Source organism: Haliotis cracherodii, unplaced genomic scaffold, assembly GCF_022045235.1.
Source record: "Haliotis cracherodii isolate W230 unplaced genomic scaffold, xgHalCrac1.p SCAF_14, whole genome shotgun sequence".
In the NCBI taxonomy this organism is placed as follows: Eukaryota; Metazoa; Mollusca; class Gastropoda; order Lepetellida; family Haliotidae; genus Haliotis; species Haliotis cracherodii.
This window is the reverse complement of record NW_027266269.1, coordinates 38,777,083-38,803,870: the sequence shown is the minus strand read 5'-3', so window position 1 is coordinate 38,803,870 and position 26,788 is coordinate 38,777,083. Positions and strand designations below refer to the sequence as shown.

At 38.3% G+C, this 26,788-nt stretch overlaps 1 protein-coding gene and 2 pseudogenes across 1 annotated transcript in view; 2 read left to right on the top strand and 1 right to left on the bottom strand.

Annotated features, from left to right (window-relative positions):
• The window catches only part of LOC139460432 (uncharacterized), a 289,333-nt gene that overhangs the window by 89,070 nt on the left and 173,475 nt on the right, over nt 1–26,788 (top strand). The window lies entirely within an intron of this gene.
• On the top strand, nt 14,608–16,899 carry LOC139460437 (piggyBac transposable element-derived protein 4-like; annotated as a pseudogene).
• Nucleotides 21,746–24,483, bottom strand: LOC139460436 (myb/SANT-like DNA-binding domain-containing protein 4; annotated as a pseudogene).

The following is a 26,788-nucleotide window of genomic DNA, read 5'->3' as shown; positions in this document are numbered from 1 at the left end:
AACAAACATCAACGTGGCAGAGCCTGCAAAGGGACAAATAACCAAATCCAACTTTTCAATAAGTTTGAAACCTTTGGGGATATGGATGTGTCTGAAAACATCTATCCATGGGCACATAGCGTGTCGCCCTCAAAGAAAGTGCGGGGTAGATAAAGATAGTTTATTCAGATACTATTGTTCAGTTGAATTGTAGAGGATTAAGGACTAATTTTAATTAAATGCATCTATTTGTCCGTGACTTGAAGCCATCAGCATTCTGCTTACAAGAAACCTATCTAAAGTAGACAGATAATTTTAACTTTTCTCCTCCATGTTATAGTGCCACTGGAGGTTCTTCAATCATTGTGAGCCATGGTGTTATCCATTGCCCTGTTGCACTTAAAACTAGTCTCCAAGCCATTGCTTGTTTGTTTGTTTGTTGTTTAATGCCACACTCAGCAATATTCCAGCTATATGAGGGCGGTCTGTTAGTAATCGATTCTGGACCAGACAATCCAGTGATTGACAAAATGAGCATCGATCCACGCAATTGGGATCGATGACATGAATCAACCAAGTCAGCGATTCTGCCCACTCGATCCTGTTTGTCGCCTCTAACAACAAGCATAGTCGCTTTTTACAGCAAGCATGGGTTGCTGAAGACATATTCTGACTGAAAATGTGTATTCACATTATTAAGTAAGGTACACGCATCGTCCCTTGATATTCTTCTTGTAACTTTGGAATCAAAATTAAATATATCACAAATGTATTGATAAGACTACCTGGTTGTGTCGACTTACTACCAAGATGCAACTGTTTCTGTTACAGATGTGTGTTCCAGACGTAAGTATCCGAGGGTAGGAGTCTAGAATACAAGAACGTTTTTATAATCCACATGAACTCTTATATTCTAAGACAGAAATTCAAGTTGAGTCATGAAAAGAAACATTTCCTAGACGAACTTGCCATTAAAGTGTCAGCATTACGCAACAGTGGTGGAGGTGTGTTGTTATTACACGCTGAAGGGACCCCCCAGGAAGCCAGGCATCTTCCGTACGTCGACGAAGCTATAGTACCCGTGTTGAACAATTTGCTTGAAAGTGGCGAACTTTTTACTGACACTTATCAACGTACATGGTTGCGTGAGTTTGACGAATATTTAAATGATTTTCTTCTGATACGCGTTAGTCATGTTGAGACTGGATGTACTGCTGATTTCAATTCTAAAGTGAAAACTGACACTAGGAATCATCCCATCAGCTTACCAAACATTTAGTCACTCTTGCCAAAATCAGAAAGAGCGACACATAGCCGAACTGTGCAAAGGAAACTACTAGGTAATGTCCAGGACTTTCACAACTGAAAAGCTTCTATCCCCCACCAAAAAAGCTCAAATACATTCAGGGAGATGTTGAGGAGATGACTCAGTACATATGGAACAATCTGAGATTCTATAACGGCCATGTCCAAGGTTGCTGATGGGGGTCATACTACTTGGGAATCAGGCATAAGATGACAACAAAAGGATATGTCATATCAAATTACGATGGCTTTAAGCTGGCTATTCCAGAAGAATTACTGGCAGAACATATTTACAAGAAGTTGGAATCTGACATCTGTGTCTTGGGTGATGACGGAAAATTTAAAGAAGGGCCAAAGGACTTGATCAGGATTACATTCCACAAACCTCCAGGTCAGGATGCTGGGTCAGTTTTTTTGGAAGTTGCCATTCGTTATTGTCATGGTGTTGTGTTCTATAACAAACAAGGACCCAGAGCGTATGTCATAGATGATGGTGGTCTTGTCCGTCGGACAATGTATTACATTCTAGGCTTCCAACTACATTTGAATTGAAAAGGAGCCATAGAGAGATGGGGGATTCAGAGATTAATGACATCTGCATTGGGGCTACAGTGCTGGAGTCACTGGCAATTTGAAATCACATTTTTGTACCATGAGATAAAGGTTGAAGTGGCCAGAATATGTATTGGCCCAAGTTCAAAGCTCTGTCCTCTCTCCATGGAGTATTACCAGAGTGCTGCTGTCCATGTGGTATGTGAAGCCATCCAAATCCTTATAGTGCAGCCGTTTCGTGGATGTTTTTGCATGTTGTTACAAAAGCATGAAACCTGGCACATTTTGTATGGAATGACATTCCAAATATTTTCAGATATGGAGGCCACCCAAACAAAATCCATTATGGCCACAAAGTCCAATATGACAACCACGGAGGAATGAAACTCTAGGATATCTCGTTTGATATGAACATTTTGCTATACAATATTGGTACAGTTATTTGATTTACAGCTGTTGTGTTGGGTAAATACATTCCCAAATGTTCATTTTTCATTGTATATTTAGGCTATGGGTAGCGTTCACATGAACTACAATAGAATTTCATTCCTCCATGGCCACTTTAGACTCTACATAACCTATTTGTTGTACAAAGTGCCACTTTAGACTCTACATAACAAATTTGTTGTACGTGAAGCCACTTTAGACTCTACATAACAAATTTGTTGTACGTAAAGCCACTTTAGACTCTACATAACCAATTTGTTGTACAAAGAGCCACTTAAGACTCTACATAACAAATTTGTTGTACAAATGCCACTTTAATCTCTACATAATCAATTTGTTGTACATGAAGCCACTCTAGACTCTACATAACCAATTTGTTGTACAAAGTGCCACTTTAGACTCTACATAACAAAGTTGTTGTACATGAAGCCACTTTAGGCTCTACATAACCAATTTGTTGTACAAAATGCCACTTCAGACACTACATAATCAATTTGTTGAACATGAAGCCACTGTAGACTCTACATAACCAATTTGTTGTACAAAATGCCACTTTAGACTCTACATAACCAATTTGTTGTACATGAAGCCACTTTAGGGTCTACATAATGAATTTGTTGTACAAAATGCCACTTTAGACTCTACATAACCAATTTGTTGTACATGAAGCCACTTTAGACTCTACATAATCAATTTGTTGTACAAAATGCCACTTTAGACTCTACATAATCAATTTATTGTACAAAATGCCACTTTAGACTCTACAAAATCAATTTGTTGTACATGAAGCCACTTTAGACGCTACATAACAAATGTGTTGTACAAAATGCCTCTTTGGACTCTACATAACCAATTTGTTGTACAAAACGCCACTTATGATTCTAAATAACCAATTTGTTGTGAAAAATGCCACTTTAGACTCTACATAACCAATTTGTTGTACAAAGAGCCACTTTATACTCTACATAACAAATTTGTTGTACAAATGCCACTTTAGACTCTACATAATCAATTTGTTGTACGTGAAGCCACTTTCGACTCTACATAACCAATTTGTTGTACAAAGAGCCACTTTAGACTCTACATAACAAATTTGTTGTACAAATGCCACTTTAGACTCTACATAATCAATTTGCTGTACATGAAGCCACTTTAGACTCTACATAACCAATTTGTTGTACAAAGTGCCACTTTAGACTCTACATAACAAAGTTGTTGTACATGAAGCCACTTTAGACTCTACATAATCAATTTGTTGTACAAAGAGCCACTTTAGACTCTACATAACAAATTTGTTGTACAAATGCCACTTTAGACTCTACATAATCAATTTGTTGTACAAAATGCCACTTCAGACTCTACATAATCAATTTGTTGTACATGAAGCCACTTTAGACTCTACATAACAAATTTGTTGTACAAATGCCACTTTAGCCTCTACATAATCAATTTGTTGTACATGAAGCCACTTTAGACTCTACATAATCAATTTGTTGTACAAAATGCCACTTCAGACACTACATAACCAATTTGTTGTACATGAAGCCACTTTAGACTCTACGTAATCAATTTGTTGTACAAAGTGCCACTTTAGACTCTACGTAATCAATTTGTTGTACAAAATGCCACTTCAGACACTACATAATCAATTTGTTGTACATGAAGCCACTTTAGACCCTACATAACCAATTTGTTGTACAAAATGCCACTTTAGACTCTACATAACCAATTTGTTGTACATGAAGCCACTTTAGACTCTACATAATCAATTTGTTGTACAAAATGCCACTTTAGACTCTACATAATCAATTTGTTGTACATGAAGCCACTTTAGACTCTACAAAATCAATTTGTTGTACATGAAGCCACTTAAGACTCTGCATAACCAATTTGTTGTACATAGCGCCACTTAAGACTCTACATAACCAATTTGTCCAGGACGTTGTATCCATCGTTTCGGGGGTATGTGAGAAACTGATTTTACCAGGATGTTGTGTATAATGACATTTTAGTCTTTACTGAACCAGTTTGTCAGTGATGTTGTATATAATGTCAGTTAAGTAAGTATCTTGTGAACCAGTTTGCCCAGGCTGTTGTTTATAACTTCACTAGAACTCCCTTGTTTTCCAGTTTCCGTTATTTTTAAGGCAATGTAAGTCTTCATTTATCTTATGTGGCCAGGATGTTATATACAATTCCACTTTAGTATTTTCTTAACCAATTTGACAAGGGTGTTGCGTATGATGTCATTTGTTTATAAAGCTCTTTTGTCACTAATTTCTGTATAATGCAGTGTCTCTACGTCTACATCCGTTGTACGATTACAACTTTTCAAAAACATGTGTTTATGAATCACCATCATTTAACGACTAGAAACTGGATATTTTTCCAGCTACAGCTGCAAAAGCAGTTATTTTTTAAATTAAAACTATGAGCCTAAGTATCTTCTTACAGACAAACACTTTCATCAATGTATTTGTTACGTTGTAGGATATAAATACCCGTTCATTATCTATGGTATGGGAGGTTGTTTACAACATCAAATAATTAAACAAAATTGTCCAAGATGTCTCCCATGGACCATTTGTACTTTCACTTAAGGCTCTACAAAAACAATTTGCACACGGTGATGTCAATCATGCCTCTTGTCCATTGTACAATGCCTACTGTACCATGAGCATAACCAACACAATCACCATGACAAGTACCTACACAGCTAAAATGTCATAGGGGTGTAAATAATTTCACATTCCAGGTGCATCTATTGTTCACCAATTAGTCCATGACGTACATGTAAATAGTGGCACATAATTCTCTAATTATATATATTCCCAAGAACAGTGAATACACTCTTACTTAAGTCTCTGAGTAACCGGTTTGCTCAACGTCTTATTTAAAATGTCTCTTGAGTTCCTTTGTAACCAATTTCCCCCAGAATGTCATTTATAGTGTCATGTTACTACTCTTTTCTTAACCAATGTGTTAAGGGTGTTGCTGAAAAAGAATGTTATTTAAGTCTTTACTTATGCAATTTGTACAGGATGTTGTATATAATGTCTTTTTAGTCCTGACTCATCCAATGTGTTCAGGGGGTTGCATATAGCATCCCTGAAGCCTTTACTTAACCAATGTGTTAAAGGGGTTGCGTAGAACGCCCCTTACATCTTTGCTTAAGCAATTTGTACATGATGTTGTATATGTCATTTCACTCTTTACTCAACCAATGTGTTAAAGGGGTTGTGTATAGCAAAACTTAAGACTTTACTTAACCAATGTGTGAAAAGGGTTGTGTTTAGCAAAACTTAGGACTTTACCATGTTTACTTAACCAATGTGTGAAAGGGGTTGCGTAGAACGTCACTTAAGTCTTTACTTAACCATTATGCAAGTTCGGTTGCATTTAGTGACACTTAAGTCCTGACTTAACCAATTTTTCTATGATGTGCATAATATCACTTAAGTGTGTAATTAACCAATTTCCTCAGAATATTGTATATGTCACAGTCAATGTCTACTATCAGGCAATATGTATATTTACTGAAAATGTCAGTCAATATGTGTATTGACAGATTCACTCAGGCAATGTACATATTGACCGAAAGTTTCAGTCAATATAATGTACATATTCCCATAACAATGAGACTGGTTTTAGACAGATTGACTGAATTGAATTGGACTCCTCGTTTTTATTTGGATCTATTTTGATCTTACGATGGTTATCGAAGTAGCGTCTATAAGTACTCAGTTAACACAATATATTGGAAGCAATCTGATGTTCACGAATGTCAACACGTCACTAATTATATTTGTTTTCTTAATATGTAAAACAGATTAGAAGCCTCTGGTGACCTCACATGACATCACATAAAACGTTTATGTTTCTTGAGCAACGTGTGCTCTTCACATAGTTTCAATATCAGGCAATGGTAAGATTCATATATAGTTCATGCACGTAGTCAGGCCCACTTAACATCTGTGAGTTTCGTTAACAGGCATGTGCAGTAGCATGTACCCCAGAGTTGTTGTATTCATATATGGGCGGTGGAGTGAGTGAGTGAATATGGTTTTACGCCGCTTTTAGCAATATTCCAGCAATATCACGGCGGGGGACACCAGAAATGGGCTTCACACATTGTACCCATGTCGGGAATCGAACCCGGGTCTTCGGCGTGACCAGCGAACGCTTTAACCACTAGGCTACCCGACCGCCCCTATGGGCGGTGGAGTAAAGTCAAGTACACAATCCTGTGAAGTATTAACGATGATACATATTTGACAAACCGTTTCCTTACAGAGAACACATTGTAAATACAGTACTGATTAATGATTTGTGAGCTTAAATTACATTATCTGAGATTGTATAAAAGGTGTTAACTTTATAACATGACTCAATACTTGTAACCTATAGCCAACCAGTTTGTCCAGGTGCATATGAAATGTTATATATCTGTGTTTCTGAGAACTAAGACAGCGCAAGAACAGATAAAAATATGAGTCAATGTTTTGTGGCCTATGCTCGTATGCTAAGGTGATGTCATTGTAGAAAATAAAGCACATCCAAGCGTAATAATAGATCAATATGTAAGTGAAAGTGAATCTTGCATAGTCTAACGATTCAACGTATAAAATCGATGTTAAGTCCCTTCCTAAATTGTTTATGTACGTGTATTTATTAATGCAAAAGAACCCCCAGTCAAATGAGATATCGATCTTTTAGATAAAATCTACTATAAACCCAGTGTGTAAAACAGGTTGGTCAAGCATTCCATTAAATTCCACAAACAGGTTTGATATTACGGCTGCTATTTCGCTTATTTGTTCGTACATATTCAAGTAACTTGTAGTCTAATATACACAAAGAAAAAAGTTACGCACACCCTAATATATTTCATTATTGTTTGGTCCCAATAGTTGTAACAGTCATGAAAGATATAATTACAGGAAGAATTATGTTTTCTCGAGATGATGTAATCAGTCATGCGTGACAAAAGCTCACGTGACATGCGTGGTATGCCAATTCAGCATGCTACCCTCTATAAAATTGCTTACTTAAGCTCGGTTTTAAACAGTTATTCCATGACATTGTGTGACCATGGAACGAAGGCGATTATCAAAAGCCACAAGATGGCATAACGCAGGAATATTTTGTAATGCCAATGGTCGGAATTTGGGGTATCATCACATTGTCGTAAGCCGTTAAGTCGAGAAACATGCTCAGACCGGTGATGTAAAGGAATGTCCAAGATCCGGAACACCTCCTGTGACGACACATCCCGAAGACAGGAACCTTCTTCGTCTCATACGCCGAGAACCCTAACGTCATAAAACGTCTCTTGTTGAGAGATTACCACAAAGCTGCTCGTTTAGCATGGTGTATTGCGCGACAGAACTGAAATCTGAGAACTTGGAGACGTATACATTGGTTAGACGAAAGTCGCTTTCTGCTCCACGTCACTGATGGAAAAACAAGAGTTTGGAGACACCGGAACACGGCCTACACCCCCAGGAACATTAAACCGACTGTTGCTTACGGCGGGGGCTCGGTAATGGTTTGGGGGTGTATCTCTCATGATTGCAGGTTGGATTTAATCACCATAAGGGGCATCTTAGCAGGGATTCAGTACATCCGGGACATTTTGAGGCCAGTCGTCGTTCCCCATTTTGACAACCATCCTCTGGCTACTCGACCTCAGTACATGGATGACTATGCCAGGCCTCATCATTCGCATGCAGTCGTGGATTACATGAGGGCCAATGCAATAACGACTCTACCCTGGCCAGCAATGAGCCCAGATTTTAACCCCCTTGAACATGTTTGGGATATTCTGGGGCGGCGCATACAAGCACCAGGTCCTCCTGTACAAGATTTACGCCAATTGGAAGCAGCATTGCATCAGGAGTGGTTGTTGTTGACCAGTCAACAGATCCAATGTGTGACTGGAGGCATGAGACGTAGGGTGGTATTCGTCATCTGGGCACGTGGCGGTTATACCCGCTACTAATCTGTTTCATGTGTCGTGTCAAGTGGAGACTTTCAGGAACATTTTCACATTAAACATCAAACGTAACTCGATTACTTAATCCTGCAGCTCCATACTTTTTTCAGGTATTGTCTAAGGTCAAAAACAGTACCTGTGTTACCATGTTTTTGTCAGTAAATTTCAATCACAACTCACCAATATCTTTTTTATTTGTTGTCAAATGTTTGTTCTATCCGATGACATTGGTATTGCCCAAGTCCTGTGGTCAGTCATCCCATGCCATGATTTTTGCCATTTGTCATGTTTTAGAAATAGGGGTGTGCTTAACTTTTTTCTTTGTGTATATATAACCTTTAGTCTTAGATTTGAATATTAATCCTCCAGCTTAAGTTTATGCCAACTGGTGATTAGGAAAGCAATATTGTATATTTTCTATAATATCATAAAGGACATGCTGTATCTGCTTATGGTGTCGGGATATATAAGGTTATCTAACTCACATACTTTAATAGAAACTTACGCTACAAAATGATCGCCTGCACCACAAATTTTACAATCACGTCACAATACTCTGTGACGTGATTTGTGGAATTTTGTTGCAAGATCCACTGGGGAAACAATGCCATGTGACGTCAGCCTAGCAATGGAGTTTACAGGGGTCATTGAGTGTGCATAAGCTCCTTTCAGTGATCTATCATCTCCTCAGGTTGAATAAGCCAAGAGATGTTGAGGTTTGTTGTACACAAGCACGCGCTATGGTATTACACAATGTATAATACAGCTGTATGTTTATTAAACAGGTAATCTCTTTAGGGGCAAGTAATAAATATACAGATGAAGCTGAAATATGTAGGAGAACAATCTGTGTTGTGTAATTATATATGTTCACGAATGTTCACTCGGTGTACATGTAATACATAATAAAACAAGAAAGTCCACATATAACAACATCTTCTTTATATTTACTGATATAAAGAAGATGTTGGACAAAAGTGTACTTGATGGAATATATATATATATATATACCGTATTCGACACGAATCAATAAGCCGTGTGTACATTGATCAGTCGGAAGGGGTGCTAATTGGGATTGTTCACTAGCAAATGTATTAGCAAATATCGCCATGGGCGCTTATTAGAGCGGGGCGCCAATTACGTTGAATATATTTATATGCCACTATATACATGTTCTGGGTGTATACGTTTTATATTTTTATGTTTATTTTTGTAAGACCATGTCATTGAGGAACATAGTACCCTACCTTTAAATGTTTTAGTGTTGCTTATTGAATCAGCTCTTTATGATAGCGTTTGTTTGTTTGTTTGTATGTTTACTTACAGATTTATTCGGTAAATACATTCCAAACTGTTCATTTGTCATTGTATATTAAGGCTGTGGGTCGCGTTTGGTTTTGCTCCTCTTGTAGCAGTATTCCAACAATACCAAGACACCAGACAGGGGCTTCACGCATTGTATCTATGTGAATGAAAAGTTTCTCGAGCATTCAGCGTGTGGGCTACAACCAGCACTTCCTTCCATGTCAAGGGGGCGGTCGGGTAGCCTTGTAGTTAAAGCGTTAGCTCGTCACGCAGAAGACCTGGGTTTGATTCCCGACATGGGTACAATGTGTGAAGCCCATTACTGGTGTCCCCGGCTGTGATATTGCTGGAATATTGCTAAAAGCGGCGTAAAATTATACTGACTTACTCACTCCATGTCAAGACTCGATTGTTTACAAGCCGTCTTTGTATGGCAGGAGTAGCTGTGCGGCATCAGGCAACAAACATTTACTTTTTTATGCACAATGTGTTAGTGTCGGGTGCCACCGGTAGAGATGGATATGCTTAAGCTTTCTGCAAACACCTGAAGTCACTCCTGATTTGCAGTGTTCCATTCATATAACGTTCAATGCTTTTTTACATTTTACGCACAGTTGTACTAAAGTACTCATGGATATGAAAAAAACTGTTTTTTCGACCTCAGATCTTAAATAAATGCAGTTAATATACAAAATATGTAAATATTCAAACAACCAATTAGTACTAATTGGGCCTTGGCACAAATACAGCATATCACAGGTTTTTATGCCTTTTTACAAGTAAAAGTGCTAAAAATGTGAATAAAACAGACTATTGTGAAACAGGGCATAACCAGGTGTAAGGAGATCAAGGTGAATGTCCATGACCTATGACGACAGGTGAGAACAGGTGCATAATGCCTATAGTCTGTTTCTGCTATGTCAATTTGGACTTAGTTTTATTTTTGAATGTTGAAAGTGACGACAAATTACCTCCTGTAAAGTACATTTTGTATTGTTCACCGAGATCAAACTAGCAAATCCAGACTAGTACTTTTCGAGTTGTTTTGTTATTTCGTATTTACAGCGACGTAACACTTTGTGTCGATTTTTAAATTGAGAAAAACAGGTTTTTTTCATATCCGTGAGTACTTTAGTATCTATTTTCAGTAGATAATAGAGATTGATTGTCTTTAGGATTGGCATTGTGTATTTACATGAACCAAAGGGGATCTAGCGTTTTATGTTATGTAGGGATGTGCGGTTTTATCGGTATACCCGTATATTGCAATACAAATTCATCACGATACGTATCGCGATAAGTTTTTGGCGTATCGGTTTTCCCCTCATGATTCAAACACCACCTGATAAAAATACCTATTTTACAATCGGAAATCATCGGGAACGAACGTTGCTGACAACTTGGAACTAGAGTTACTTCCCTTGATTGTTTATCCAACATGGCTGACGCCTTTGACATCGTGCCGAACAAAAGGGCCACTACCATTACTGTGATCACTGATCACAGTACTGGTAGTGGTAAACTATTTGAAATTTGACCAGTTGTATCTTTTGACATTGAGTGGAATTTTTTTCACAATGTTTGATGAGAGACAATGACTGACAATGACTGACATGGAATTTGTCATGATGTATAATACTTATCAAATTTATGTTAATGTTAATGTTTCATTGTTTTTCAAACTGTTTCAGAGAGTTAACATTATTCAAATGTGATTGAAAAAGGTTGGAGACTGTGACTGACATGTATATTCCATGATGTATAGTCTTACCTTATTAAATCAAAACAAAGACAAAAACAAATGCTTCATACTCTTTATTTGATTGTAGATAAAAATAATAGTACAATTTATTAAAATTGGTTCATAATTTTGACAGAATTGTTAACATTGCATCTTTCATATTAATATTTGTCAAAGGGATATGAAAAAAGCTTTTTTCTTGGTAGAAATGATTTCCCAATATATTGCAATATAATATTGCAATATGTTTTTGAAATATTGCAATATATCGCTATACACTTTTTAGTCCAATTCCCAACCCTAATGTTAAGGGTGGGTGGGGTGGGGTTGGGTGGGTGTGCCTGGGATTATGTCGAAACATTACTTTGTCCCATACAAGGCATTATAAGAATGATTATCCTTCAGACTCTGAACACGAAAACACAGTGTTATGAGGCTAGGCCTTTTAAAAAAAAAGATACACATAGGATTATAGCTTTAAAAGAATATGCTTCAGCCTCTTAACACAAAATATTGTTATAAGGTGTTTTTTCTTTTGAAAAAATATATTTAGGATCATAGCTTTAATTAAAACAATAGCTCCATACAAAATCCGAGGACACCACCACCCTTCCACCCCCGAATAGAAAATGGGCAGTCCCTAAGTGTGTTATGTATATAAACCTTATGCACCTACTTAGAAATTATTATATTTTGCATCTTACATCATGTACATCGGCTACTTTTGACGTACATTTTTTTGTGTCCAGACGCATTTGACACATTAAAGCACAATTTTCAAACTTTTATGAACTTTGTTGTTTTTGTGAATGTAAATAACCATTTGCATAATCTAGATGCTATTTGTAGATGAAGCTGTATGTAATTTGAACACGTTGACGTTGTGTCACTAACCTTACCCATATTACTGAGTTTGAATCAACGTTGGTGGTGTGATAACAACAAAGAAACAAACAACAAACATTCTCATGTGTGTTTTCAAATGTGGGAGGTAATCCCAATGTGATGCAGTTATCATGGTTATCAGACGTTTACTACTTTGGTGAAAATTACAATGGTATACATGGTATGGACACATAGTCAGGGCGGATCATGGATTCGAACCTGCGATTATGGGTTTCTGGCACGACTAGAGACGCAAATCTTCACGCGGTATTATTGAAAGCAGCTTTGAGTTTGAGAGGTTTCTTGAAAATATCGTGAGGAAATTGCCAATTTCTTACCCTATCGTATCTTTTAAATGAAATTGTAGGATAGAACTGTGAAACATGTGGACAATGCCAAGTGTTGTTTACTGTTAATAGCAAGCATCGTAATGTAAATAGAGAATATGTTCAAGTCAAACTATGTTTACAACACGAGTAAGTAAGTCGCAAATGCAGCGCAACCACAATATATGGAATGATGTCAACTTCATCTTCAGCTATGACGTCGTTTCTAGCGTGACATCAGTCCAACCTCTAATCACAATAAGATTCAAATGACGTCAACAATCCGTCCTTGTGACAATACACTGTTGTCTCGTGACTCTAGGGCACATATATACTGAACAACAAAAGTTCCTGTGACACTGAATAACATTTAATGCAAAATTATGTTTTTTACCAAATCTGAAACAATTTCGGTTTGCAACAGATAAAAGACTCCTGTAAGTTTTCAAATGGTTTAATTTGCCATACTGACTTCAGAAAATGCGTGATTTCATAAAAAATACATGAACATGCCACAATGTCAATTTACAAATCAATAGCGTGTGTGTCCATCTCTGGTTACGATGCAAGCAACACATCCTCGTCTCATGGAATGGACCAGGCGTCGAAAGGTCCTGTGGGATATCTGTCCATAACTGCTGGAGCATGTTTCGAAGTTCTTGGAGTGTCTGTGGAACACGTGGTTGACGTCGAAGGCGCCGATCCTCTCATCCCACATGTGCTCGATTGGGGAGCGAGCCAGCCAGGGGATGACATTCACGTTGTTTTGTTGAAGAGAATCCTGAACAAGTCGAGCAATATGAGGTCGGGCGTTGTCATGTTGAAAGGTAATGCCCAGGCCATGACGACGCAAAAACGGTAGAACAACAGGGCCGATGATCTCGTCGCGATAGTGCTGTCCATTGAGATTTCCCTCTACCCTTATCAAGCAGGTCCTCTGTCTTGCTGTTATCCACCCCATACCATAACGCTGCTGCACCCGAACCAATCTTCTTCCATGACACGATGCTTGACGTAACGTTCACCTGTCTGCACCACTGTAGACATGCTTGATGGTGGTTTCCTGTCAAAATGGGACGTCTGGTGGGTCTTCTGGCGACAATCCCGGCACATCTCAGGCGGTGACGTATGGTTTGTGAAGATATTCGTCGAAGGCCAGGGATGCTTCTTGCAGTCTCTGTTCCTGGCTGGAATCAATTTTGTAGGTGTGTTGTTCGAATCCAGTTGTCTTGTCGATTATTGGTTACGCATGGCCTGCCACTCCGAGGATGGTCTCTGACTGTATTCGTCTGTTGCCAACGTTGCCATAAACACCAAATGGTGTTTCTGTGGACGTTAAATTGTCTTGCCATTCACGTTGACTTGATCCTGCTTCAAGCATACCATTGCCTTGCAGACGCTCATTTTCAGACAGGCGTGGCATTTTGTAATGTCGAATAATTGCGTAATTTTGTTGTTTTCCTGAGTGCTTGTTGTCAGCACAATGGTAACCAATGCATATGGAATCCCATTAACGCACATGTTTTTATACCCATTCTTGGGTAGTGAAATGCATGGGGCTTGCATAAAAGTCAACTTTTGCATGGAATGCATGCTTTTCTGTAGCAGTTGCGTTTTTGTGACTTGATTCCATACATGTATTACAATATTGAAATTCAAAATTTACTTGTTTGAAAAATACACTAAAATATTGGTCAGAGGAACTTTTTTTGTTGAGTATATGATTTTTATGGATCCCCGATATGCTTGCCCTCGACGGTTATAGATAGAGATTATTATACAAGCATGTTTTTATGGTTTTATGAAAAGAGTGTCAGAATTCTTGTCTTTCCCGAGCAAGAGCAAGTTTTGTAAAATCATTATGACACACATGTGAGTGTAATAATTTCTTTATTACCCATTATTGCTTCATCCTTTTGAGCTCCCCTTTACAAAAACCTTCACTGATCACCACTGGTGTCCTACAAAACCAAAATTTATCCAATGACGTCAACAATCTACAGCTATGACGTCATTTCTAGTGTGACATCATTCCCTCCTTACGTTACAATGAGATTCGAATGACGTCAACAATGCACTGGTGCGCAAGAAGTGTTATTTTCAATACGATTTTTATTAACTCGGTTATTTCTAACCCTGTGGCTGATAAAGCATTTCTTGGATTCTTGTTGGCCATGGGTGTCGTCAAGAAGCCAACCATCGCTTCCTACTGGAATGAGGGGGACAAGAACTGGCTGGCGTCAACACCTTCCTTCAAGGAATCGCTTCAAAGTTATCATGTGGTTCCTCCACTGCAAAGACAACTCTGTTGCAGTGCCCCGAGGGCAGCCAGATCACGACCCCCTCCACAAGATCAGGCCGGTTCTTGATCTTGTGAATGGATCATTCGCAAACTATCATGGGTATGTTACCTTTAAACTTTCTCCATTCTGATATATCATATGAAAAGTATTGGAACACTGTTCATTATGGAACTTATTTCATGTTGCACTGATGTGAGGTCCTATTGAATTAAACATGGCAAATGACAATATGAAAATTACATATACCAAAAATTACAGATTTGTTACATGTACATTTGTAAAACTATTTTTTATTGAAAACTTCTTAAGTAAAAAATAAGATATAAGGATCTATACCAAAACGTCACCTTGACCATGTTGACAGGAAATAAATAAGTTGTTATCCATAAATTGTGTCTATTTTGTCATCCATCAACTTCCAAGTAATGCATATCACACAATTCCTTTTTTCAGGCTGACCCAGAGTGTTTGCGTTGATGAAAGGATGGTTGGCTTCAAAGGGCGACATCGCCTTGTACAGTACATGGCCAACAAGAAAGCACACAGATGGGGGGTGAAGTTGTGGATCTGGCTACACCTATCAAGTTCGTATCTACAAGGGCCGGAACCTTGGAGGACCACCGCCCAAGGAAGGTCTTGGGCATAGTGTGGTCCTGGACTTGATAAAACCACATCTCGACAAGGGCCACCACATCTGCAACAATTACTTCTGCAGTCCGTCTCTCTGCCATGCTCTAGTTGACAGGAAGACATTCTGCACAGGAGTTGTCACCGTCCGGAGGAAGGGAATGCTGAGCTCTTTCGTTGGGAAACGACAATTGTGAGAAGACAGGGTCCACTGCTGGCAGTGCTCTTTTCAGACAGGAAGGTCTTCACAATCCTATCTACCATGGGTAGTCCAAGGTAAATTCAAAATATTAGATATATTTCTCAATATCCTGTTTAGTGTTCAGCAGTGTTAGAAACTAACAGTTTCAGTCCACTAGTCATTATAATGACATATAGCAAAACCCTCATAGAAGGCACATTTCTAATAGTCCTAGGACTAGTGCCAATTTCCAATGCTGTTCAGTTAGTATGATTCCTACTCCAAGTGACCATTTTCTTTCATACATGTACGCTTTGATGAGTGTCAATTACTTTAAATTTCTCATAAAGATGAAAAGAATATAGAGATTCTATGTACAGTTTTTAAAAAAAATTAATATGAAATATTTTATTTACAGAATGGAAGATGGGCTTAACTCACGGGGCTGGTCTGTCACTCTCCCCTCAGTCGTTAGTCTTTACAACACTCTAATGGGGAGGGGTGGGGTGGGGGGGGGAGTTGACCTTGGGTAACAAGTCATTGGTGTGTATGATCTCCAAGTCAGCTCTGTGAAGCTGTGGAAGAAAGTTTTAATCAACTTTTTTCTCACAGCATCCGGTAAGAATTATTTTATTTATTTGAAAATCAGAATAAAATAATTTGGTAACAAGGAATTTAGGAATAACTTATAATTCTAGACCTATGTCATTACTACCAACTATACGGTCATTATCATGATAATATCAACCAATATGTAATAAATGGCATTAACTGAATACAATAACAGAATAATTTCGCATCTGGTACCACTTCCACTGTATATTCATTGTACTGATTAATCAACGTGAACCTTATCTTCTGAACAGCTGTTTCATAATGTTAGATTTTAATGTTTCATACTCATTTCATTTCAGTTAATGCCTATCAGACATTCCTGAACACTCATGGTAGAACGACCTCCCGTCTGGACTTCCACATGTTCCTTCTCCACTCACTCGTCGGGAATACTGAGGTGAAGAGGAGGACTGGCAGGCCCAGGACCCAGCCTCCTTCCCGACGACTGACCGGACGTCACTTCACTTCATAGAAGTGCTGCCTGAAGGGAAGAGGAAACAGTGTGTTCTCTGCAGAAGAGACAGAGGATCATTGATGGCTCTGCAGGAAAGGTCAGGACCTGGTGTCCTGACTGCCACGTTGGCCTCTGTGCACGCTGTTTCCGTCAGTATCACACAGCTGATCACATTGAAGAGTGAAAGGCTGTGTGTACTGGCATATGATGGAGCATGACTCATGTCCCATCAAATCAACCCTTCAAGCAGTTTCCCCATCTGTGTGCTTCATTGTAAATAACTAGTGAGTGAGTAGGACTTACGCCGCACTTGCAATATTCAAGCGACATCACAGCGGGTTATTGTATATATATACTTTTGTAAATTTTTCATGTGTGTGTATATATATATATTAAAGGATTTTTTTGTGAGAGAGTATGACCTAACGCCGTATTTGCAATATAACAGCAACATCATGGCGATTCACTGTAAATAGATCATTGTCTATTGGATATGATTATGTACTTATTGTAAATGAAGTGAGTTTGTTTTATGCCTCTTTTAGCAATATTCCCGCAAAACTATGTCAGGTTAATGTACATATGTTCATATTATGTTCTATATTTATTGTACATGTAATTATTGTGTGTATGTAAGGATCTGTGTGTGAGTAGGACTTCCCACTGCATCTGCAAAATTCCAGCAACATCGCCGGAATCTTTGTAAATTGATTATATATATTGTATAGATGTACTTACTGTAAATACTCAATGTGTGTGTATATATATATAAGGATATTTCTGTGAGAGAGTATGACACAATGCTGTATTTTCAATATAACAGCAACATCACAGCGATTCATTGTAATTAGATTGAATTATATTAATGATATACCATATTCGACGTAATAAGCGCCCAGGGCGCTCTCAAAATTTGAAATAGGGGGCTCTTATTAGAATATTATTTTGGTAGAAAAAAGAGAGTTGAAAGATAAATTTCGTGGTTTATGCTGACACACTGAAATATATGCGACAGATACATTTTTCCAGAATTTAACTGCCCATAATTAAGAGTGAGTGAGTGAGTTGGGTTTAACACCGTTTTTAACATTATTCCAGTTATATCACGGCGTGTCAGCTTAATGTGGGAGGAAAGCCCGAAGTGATGCAGGTCTCAGGCGTTTACCACTTCGGTGAAACCCACGAGCACGGGTATGGTGCATACAAACCTAGAAACATAATCGGGACGAACCGGGATTCGAACCCACAATCATAGGTTTCTGGCGTGCCCAAGGTACGCAACTCTGCACAGCGAATCGGGCGCCTTAGACGACTGGGCCACCCGTGCCCCCTCCCCCCCCCCCCCCCATGATTAAGAATGCATATAACACACGAGTGTGTATTATGCGCAAATAAATAAGTCTTGTGTACATTGACGAATCGGTAGGAGTGCTAATTGGGATTGTTCACTAACCAATATCTTAGCAAAGCGGGGCGCTTATTACGTCGAATACGGTATATATATATATACTTACTCTAAATAGAAAATGGATTTGTGTATATATAAAAGGACATGTTGGTGCGTGAGTATGATTCAACACCACACATTTGCAATATCCCAGTTAATTCGTGGCGATTCATTTTACATGGATTATTGATCTTTTGTTCACAATTATGTACTTCATGTAAATAGAGTGAGTATGATTAATGCCACTTTCAGTAGTATTCCAGCAAAGATGCAACACTTTTTTAAAACTTTATTGTACATAGTTTATATATTATTCACATGTAAATACTGTAAATAAATATGTATAAATTGAGAGATTTGTACATTTGTCTTATATATATCTCATTTAAACAGTTACAAGATTTGTGACTGATGATACTTTTCAAAGGAATAAATATAGGACATTAAGGACAGTAAGTATAACAGTAAGGACCTTGGAATAAGAAATAGTTTTCTAAGTTCTTCCCATTACAGCCATACGAAAGTGGCTTATGATAGTGTGGGTGTACCTCTGGAATATTAACAGAATATTCAAAAATGTTCACAGATTATTCATGTATGCATTTATTTGTAAGCATACTTTCTAATTATTAATTGATACATAGTAATAGATTCTCCAATGTTATCTTAACCAATGACGTACATAAATCTACACAACTATAGAAACTAAACGTTTTTTCTTCTAGTCCTTATAGTTATAATGATAAACCCTTAAAAATTGCAAATTTCTTCTTGTCCGTATTATAACTTAACTATTGGTCAGTTTGGCAAGAACTATTGGACAAGTGCCAATTTCAACCGCTGCAACACATGCACATCTTTGCCGTAACGTATTCTGACAAAGTTCGCTCAACTGACATAATGTTATCCATAAATTTTAACGGTAAATGCCACGTGCAAGCGCGGATGTGAGAGAAGACAGCAAGCCGTGAATGTATTTGTTAGGGCTTGTGCTAATCTGAAATGTCCGTTTTTTTTTGGGCGGGTAACCTGTGCTTTCTTTCTTCTCCAAATTCTTCACAAATTACCTTTTTTCAAATTTATACATAGTTTCATTTGTATTAAATGTCCGTTGAAATATACTTCGGATAATGGTATTCATAACAGCTAGTCTACGACATTGCCATGGAAATCATTCATCAAAAAGTTCCCGACAGAAAGATTAATTATGGAGATCAAGTTTGATTATAATTTGAACATTTCATGACAAAAATCACATATACATCCAACTAACTGTAATAAATGTTAGCTGATACAGTTCCTTTTGGGTTTGTGATCAGTGGTCATGTCTTTAATACTGCTTGATGAACACTCTGCTGATGTAAGCAGGGACGGAAATGGAAATCGGGAAAATATGACCCCGATCCACAAAGCCTTCGTAGCGCTACGAACATCGTAAAACCCGTCGTAACTTTATGACAAAAATCTTAAGCGATCCACAAAGCTATCTTAGTGAAAATATCTCGTAAAGTTAAGAGAAAAATTATGAGTGGTCAGTACCTATTGTAAATCAAGCATTTCTGACATAACTTTAATATCAAGATGGCGGCATATTTTTTGCTTGGCTTATTAGAAGAAAAGGCAATACGATCACGACCAAGGGTGTTTCGAGTCCGAAGTCAAGTACTTGACACGCTCGATGATGACAGCATAATCCAGCGCTACCGGCTACCACGTCATGCCATATTTGAACTTATAGACTCACTAAAACCATATCTTGCTTCCCAAACAGAGCGTTCCCATGCATTGTCCCCGGAAACACAAGTTTTGATTGCCCTCAGATTTTATGGTAAGGGGTCGTTCTTCACTGAACTAGCAGACTTGCATGGGGTATCCCAGTCCACTGTGTCATGAAGCCATTGTCAAACAACTAAAACTTATTTCGTTCCCAAAGGCAACATCCGACCAACGTGTTACGAAGGAAGCATTTTATAACATTGGTAGATTTCCAAAAGTGCTTGGTTGTATAGATGGCACCCTCATACCTATCATGCGACCCACCGGGGTGAGAAGCGGTTTACGTTTGCAGGAAGGGCTTTCATGCCGTAATCGTTCAAGCTGTCTGTGACGCAGAACTAAGGTACATCACACTTCACAGACGTTAACATCAACACCCGGCAACATCCTTATTTAACAATTGATAGGGTCAGTATGAATCAATCATTCGTATACAGACGGAATAACAACATTATTCAGGGAAACATCGAAGGATACACGCCTTGTTTACTCTCTTTAATGACCTTGACAATGACTAGTGGTGCCACCTACTCATTTTGTTGACCAATCATTACGTAAGGCCCAACATGGGTTTTGTCATGAGGTCCAATACAGGTTTCTATTACCGTGCGGAATTACCATTGTGATAAAGGACGATTGTTTTAATACTTAAAGCAATGCTCACTGCTGAATAAAGAAAGAATAAGGAAAACTGTAAACAGCCAGTTGGACTATCACACACACACACACACACACACACACACACACACACACACACACACACACACACACACACACACACACACACACACAGGGACTTGAGAATATAACTTGAATATCGATTTAAGAATACATCGCTGATGGAAGAATTATATGTATATTTAATCAAAAGGTTTACAAGTGTGGTTTCCAAGTGGCCTGGTTCAACTCATGATTCGTTCATGTTACAAAACAGCAAGATTGGGCAGTATATGGAGACTGCTGGGAATGACGGATGGCTGCTAGGAGATTCAGGGTAACAGCATATCATTTGTGTAAATATAAATTTATTGTAACCACTACAGAGATATGAAAACATATAAACAAGAAGTTGATACATGTATTTTGTAACTTGGCACACATAAGACCATACTGTTATCATAATGTGATTTTCAGATTCCAATGTTTATTTCATATTAGTCACTTTAAAATATATTGATCATAAATTGAAAGCAGCGCCCATAAAATCTAGCTTTGAGTGAAAGTGATTTCCCCTTGTTCTTAAACCCAAATTTCACAATGTAAACTGACACCAATAAAATTGTCATGAAATGAAATAACATTTGAAGTGAAATATATAAGCTGGTATTTTAAGTTGTCTTTCAATATTTAATGGTATGGTCAGTATGTTTAACAGAATTACAATTTTTCCATCACACATGCATGTTGCCCATGGCTGCTTACGCCAATAGTTAACCCTACAACACCGTCTGAGGAATTTTACAACACTGCACACTGCAGAACACGCAACACTGTTGAGAGGGATTTTGGACTCCTTAAATCCAGGTTCAGGCATGTATATGTTCATCCCTTATTCTACTCAAGCATATATATCATTTTTCAATATTTGAGACATTAGTAAGGCATATATTTGTGCTAATGACAGATTCAGATGTTATGCTTTAAGATAATACTCATACTTTAAAGTAAATCAGAGATATGGTCTTTTTAGAATATTTCAAGTTTTACACATAATAATGCGACTAGTCTATCTTATCTGCATTCTGAACAAAGGGTCATGTTTGTGTTTATATACATTATTAGGTAAATTACATTTTTTCTCTTTCTATCATTTCAAATTTGATGTATTGCTGTACATACCAGTGAGAGTCTTTGTGGCCTTCACGTGTGAAACTGCATCAACTGTAGTAAAGAAACAAATCATTTAACTGAGACATGTGAATGTTGTATTTAAAACATATCGACAGGAATATTAAGTAAACACCTCTCTCCCTATAATACATAATACATAAACACATACAGAGATTGGAGTTTCAGGCATACAATTAATACATAAACACATACAGAGATTGGAGTTTCAGGCATACAATTAATACATAAACACATAACGAGATTGGAGTTTCAGGCATACAATTAATACATAAACACATAAAGAGATTGGAGTTTCAGGCATACAATTAATACATTAACACATACAGAGATTGGAGTTTCAGGCATACAATTAAAATCCATGAACTGTATTTCTAAGACCTGTGATGTTGTATACATGATTTCATCTTATCTTGTGGTAGGTATACCTGCAAAAAACTATCACAGTTGCAAATCTCTCCCCACCCAGAACACTTAAAAGTTGTATTAAATTTGTTGTGCAGAATTTCCATTATGTACATGGTAATACCTTGAGGAACATCATCTGCTGACATCACACTCTCTGAGTACATGTATGTAGGTGGCACAAAGGCCCCATCACAAGGCAAATCCTGCAGGGCTTGAAGAGTCACTGGAAAAACTGGAGTTGCTGGGGTAGTGTCTGTAAGTAATAAGATACATGTAGTTCCAATTTACCAATTTCTCTGCAATGAAAAAAGGCAAAATCTACAAAAAGTATGGTTATTAATGGAACTATTAATCAAATTTCAAAATCAACTTTGAGTTTATACTTCATCTTTTATCTTACATGATCACAATTACCTTTACTGTATGAGATAATCTATAATATGTCTGACATATGGTCATTAACATAAACTATGAGACCGGTTAAGTAAACAACTGCACATCCAGCCATTCACACAACCAATTACGCAACTTACTTTCATATTCTTCACTTTCAAGGCCACCCTCACAGCCTTGAATCGAGCAGGGAGGTATGAATGATACAACCTGAAATCAGTATTTCTTTCAATGCATGTTACAATGTTAATGTTCTCTGTAATAAGGAATGAAGTACTTTACCTAATAACTTATTGGTCAAAAGATGACCTGTTTGTTATAATTACAATCTAACTGCTCCTTTAAGAGCTTTTCATATAAATTGTAAAATTACAATTCAACAGCAACTATATTCATTTGTACTTGTTGAGTACTCAATATGCCCACATATAAAAAAAACACCCAATGATATAGCATTTATGAAATTCAAGATTGAAAAAGAAACTGTAGGCTCACTCGCTGTTCTATTTCAGTGAGGTTGGATGGTGGAGGCTCCCCGCCAGTTCTCGTTGCCTCCCTCTTTCTTTCAGCTTCTTTTTTCCTTGTTTGACTCCTGATGGAACCAAATGTAGAAATAAGCAAACACACCTCAGATTATCTAAAAAAAAAGTACCAGTATAAACAATTTTAATCTATATTTATAACAGCTAAATATGAATGTTTCACTGAACATGTATGTCAGGACAAGCACATCTTTTATACCATGCAATGAGTATTTGTTTACATAAAATAATATTATGTTCAAAATTGTTCTGTGTGTATACACATACTTGTAGTCCATCCACTTCTTTTTAACATCTTTGGTCAGTCTTTTGACACCATGCACTGTTTGCACTGATGCTGAAACAAGATCAGTGGAGGGTTAGAACTCCCAAATCCCAGCAACATAATGTATCGAGGGAATGTCTCGTCCAAAATACGGATAGAGTGGTGTCCCTTTCTAAGTGTCAAAATGGCTGCCTGTGACACTGCAGCGCTAGTTCCAGCTTATGTATATCCTTTGCATCAAGTTATTACCAAAGACGGGTTGATGATAGGGCTGGGACGAGTCCAATTTTACTACCCGGGTACCCACACCCCTATTACCCGACCCTACACGGGTACCCGCTGTTGGTGTCAAGAGAAAGGTCCAAAATGTCTGATTGGGAATAGTTTGACAGTAGCCCTGGCAAAATGTTTTTAGATACACGTATTAAACGATGTGGTCATGCATACACTAAAGTTGACTGACGTTTTAGATTTGTTCAAACATATATAAGTCAGAAGGAACGTGTTCATAGTCATGAAGAAATGCGAACATTGGAGACTTAAAATTGTCGAGTAATCATGTATTTATACATGTCATGAAACAAAATATCATGTGACTAACCATGGGTCCGGGTAGTCCTGTGGGTACCCGGGTCCTACTAAGTACCTACCCGACGAGTTACCCGTCCCAGCCCTAGTTGATGAAGTAACGCCCAGTTGACAGGTTGGTGAGATAGCCTACAGATATTTACCATGAGAATGCTTTCCTCGCCCTGCCATATTCAACATAAAACATCGATGTTTTAAGTGATCATTATTTACATATTTGTACTCCAGTTTATACCAGACCCCCCCCCCCCCCCCCACACACACACACACACTTCCCCCCCCCTTCCACACACACACACACACACAATTTCATTAAATCACTCACCTCTGTGAAATGTCCTCCCATGCTTTCTTCTTCATGCTGTTCGTCAAATTGTTGCTAAACGACGAAAACAACACGTTTGTCTTCGACTGAACACACTCTATTAGAAGGGCTAACTCACTGTTAGTCCAGTTCTTACCCCTTGGGCGTTTCATTGTCAATGGTTGACTAGAATCCATAATCGGTTGATAATACGACTGGCGTCGTCTGCTAATACAGTGAAGGTATTCCCCTGTAAATTAATGACGTCATTGAGGAATCGCCCTATATTCTTACCTCCATCACAGGAGAGCGACAATCTTAATTTACTTCGTAAGACGATGAATTTACGAACGGATTAAGAACGCTTTGTGGATCGGTCGTAAATATTAGTAAAATTATCTTATGTGTAAGTTACGTGTAAGTGTAAGTTACGACGGCTTTGTGGATCGCAACGTTAGAATCTTTGATAAATCAATGCATTTATCATCTACAAATTACGACAGATTTCAGACCATCACTAGAACACTAAGCTATGCTTACAGAATAATGTTCAAATATACTTACTATCTCGAATAGTATAGAACGGGTCGCCAGCAACCCCCTTTTGGTTGATCCGGTTGATCCAGGCGCATCCGAAGGTGATTGGCTGATCCAAGTCACGTGATCGGATAGGATGACTCATGCATCAACAGCGCGTCACAGGTGAGGGGGGATGAAAGGTGTGTGTTTATAAGGCAGAAAAGAATTCATAAGAAAACAAAAGTAAAGGGTATTGAATAGAGCTATGTGTATGGCGTGCTACCCTAAATAGACAGACCGTACCCGTCAGCCCAGTTTGAATTGAGCGCGCTTGACAACTGACGTGGCCTCGTCGTTTAACCAGCGCTCGCTAGAGCGTGCGACCTGGTTTGATGAATACAGGGTGTGTGTTGAAAGTACATCATACCACAATAGAGACGGGTTATGTCAACACGATATACGCCGGGTAATGTAGGGAAAAAAATGTACGTCGAGCTGGATCAAATTCATCTTGTACGGTCTACACGTTGTACACCACGAACGTTAGACAACCTGTATGGAAAAAAATATAGACAAAATAGATAAGACTACGCAATCAGCAAGCTAGCAGTGTCGTTTAATTACATTTAGCGCGCAAGAACGAGCTAATGTATAGCAGAGAGACTAAGCGACCGACCGCCCATAACAATGTCGACATACCCCGGCCTTACAATTAATGTTAACATACCAACCTCGCCTAAAGCTTCCCATTCATAAATTGTGTGACCAGTGTCCCGTATTTATGATATGTTAGGGAACATGTGTTGTACATTTGTTATTTTAAAAGGGAGTTAGTTCAGAGAGGATATATATATTGGTATTCCCCTCATTAAACCTTTCTTTCGTTGGTGTCTATTAAACGTATCCGGTATTTAATACATTTGAATGATGTAGGAAAGTATGTGCGTGTAGATGTTGTACCTATATCCGAACACGAATGTATGACACCTTTCAATAGATCAATTACGGTTCTAACCACGACACGCAACATGACTATGAGCGTGGTTAGCAGTTCATATTTATAAACACATCGTAAATGGCAGATTTCTGATGAATGAACTCGCCCGCACACATGTCTATAGGGTTATGTTCGCCCGAACTGTAAACAGTGACACATTGATAACAGGAAGGGTGTGTGGAATGCACACGTCCTTGTAAGGGTAAAATACGCGTTTAAACTCACCATTTAAACGATGACATTACTTTTTAGATGTATTGGTATCAGTGAGTGAGTGAATTTAGTTTTACGCCACACACGGCATTATTCCAGCTCTAGGACGTTGATCTGTCAATAAACGAGCTTGGACCAGACAATCCAGTGATCAACAGCATGAGCAGCGATCTGTGCAACTAGGAACCGATGGCACGTGTCATCCGAGTCGGCGAGACTTACCAATGGATCCCCGCCGTCAGTCGCCGATAAGCATGGGTTACTGAAGGTCGATTCTATAACCCGGGACCTGCACGGGTGTAGTATGACGAAGACTATATACTAATATGATCACTTTTTTAACATACTCACAAGTGTGCTGTGAAGAAAAGAGTGTCTTCCAAGATTCCCTGCACATGTAAGACATTATAAACTCTACAGTAGTGTAGCCCGATAAACAGTTTTACTCTCGCCATCAAACGGATTGGACGTGAACAACATGAAGAAAGCATCAGAGATTAGACTTGACCCTAGAGATATATTGAGGAAGACTACGTTGAGAAAATCACAACAGAGAAAGAAACCACAAGCAGCCAAGAAGTCGACGCTGAAGACAAAGAAGAGACAGGTAACACCTAAAATGAAAACGATGACAACCAAACAGGGATCGAAGACAACACCCCAACCCGTGAAAATACAACATGTGTTGGAGTTGAAGGCTGTGGTGGAACGGGCACTTGCTGCCTTGAAGTGTCAACAGAGTCAAGGGTATAAAAGAAAGTTCCATACCCTCT